The 1,434-nt window shown below is 40.9% G+C and overlaps 1 long non-coding RNA gene across 1 annotated transcript; it reads left to right on the top strand.

Annotated features, from left to right (window-relative positions):
• Positions 1–23: 23 nt before the first annotated feature.
• LOC113617255 (uncharacterized) lies at positions 24–1,428 on the top strand. The gene is made up of 3 exons (XR_003431565.1): positions 24–545; positions 1,061–1,178; positions 1,311–1,428. It is a non-coding gene; the product is annotated as an uncharacterized LOC113617255 (long non-coding RNA).
• The last annotated feature ends 6 nt before the right edge of the window (positions 1,429–1,434 follow it).

Raw genomic sequence — 1,434 nt, 5'->3', positions numbered from 1 at the left:
AGAGAGGACTATAAAATAGGAAGGTAAATGGTGTGACCTTCAGGTGTTTGGGGTATTGGCTAGTTCCCTTCCAGTTTGAACATCCCTTATTGCTGGTTTCCTAAAGTCTTCTGATATCCCTGCTCTGTTTGTAGTTTGCTAGGATTGAGGCGTCCGCAGTGTTGGATCCCAAATTTACCTATGTATGGAGTTTTGACTTTTCTAACTGATTTTCTAATTTCTTTATACCTGGGCCATGGGAACCTCTGAGAACATTACCTTATAGATTGGATTGAGCAAAGAAATTATAATTTAAGGTACTAATTTTCATTTTCTGTCCTCAGTATCTGTGAGCGGGTAACTCCTCGGCTATCTCACGCCAACTCAGCAGTGGTGCTTTCAGCAGTAAAAGTCCTAATGAAATTTCTAGAGTTGTTACCCAAGGACTCCGACTACTACAATATGCTGCTGAAGAAGTTGGCCCCTCCACTTGTCACTTTGCTGTCTGGGGAGCCCGAGGTGCAGTACGTCGCCCTGAGGAACATCAACCTGATCATCCAGAAAAGGTTGGGAAAAAATGAATTGGTGATTAAAGTGTTTGTAATTTTGAATTAAACTTAATAACATCATTATTAAAGAGGACTGTGTTAAAACTCTGTTTAATGTATGGAAATGAAAATACTGTATGGTAGAGCAACTTGCCCAGGGTCAGGAGGCTAATAGTTGATTTTAGAGTGTTCTTACAATGAATGCCTGGTGTTGCTCTACAATTTAGTTTCTTTTCTGAAGGAACTCTTAGTTGTAGGATAGCTAGTGTCTGCTTAATATGGTTCAGGCTGTAATTTAGATCAGGTTGTTGTTCTTCCAGTGGTTCTTCTTGGCAATATATACTTTACTCCTTAAAAATAGTCTGCCAGATGGATCTGGTTAGAGGGATGTAGAGGAAGTTTGTGAGTTTTTTTCCCTGGAGTGGAGTGTGTGAATGGAGAGCAGAGAAGCACAGGTTAGGTATTAATGCAGACTCAGAAGGAATATCAATATATGCCTCATCTTCCTTATCTTGTGTTTCTGTGTACCACAGGCCTGAAATCTTGAAGCAGATCAAAGTTTTCTTTGTGACGTACAATGATCCCATCTATGTGAAACTAGAGAAATTGGACATCATGCTTCGTTTGGCATCCCAAGCCAACATTGCTTAGGTCAGACTTAAAGTAGATTCAAGTTAAGATCTAATAACTTAGATCTTAAGATCTGGCCTTCAGAAAAACCTAGGCCATGAAATTGCTGTTGGACAATCCTTAATGATTATTCACTTCATGGATTTTTAACAGGTTCTGGCAGAACTGAAGGAATATGCCACAGAGGTGGATGTCGACTTTGTGCGCAGAGCCGTGCGGGCCATTGGACGGTGTGCCATCAAGGTGGAGGCAAGTGTCCCATGGTAGTTGTGATCAC

The sequence above is a fragment of the Aethalodelphis obliquidens genome, unplaced genomic scaffold (genome assembly GCF_003676395.1).
Source record: "Aethalodelphis obliquidens isolate GAN/ISIS:26980383/991018 unplaced genomic scaffold, ASM367639v1 scaffold4182, whole genome shotgun sequence".
Taxonomy (NCBI): domain Eukaryota; kingdom Metazoa; phylum Chordata; class Mammalia; order Artiodactyla; family Delphinidae; genus Aethalodelphis; species Aethalodelphis obliquidens.
This window is presented reverse-complemented; position numbering and strand designations above follow the sequence as displayed.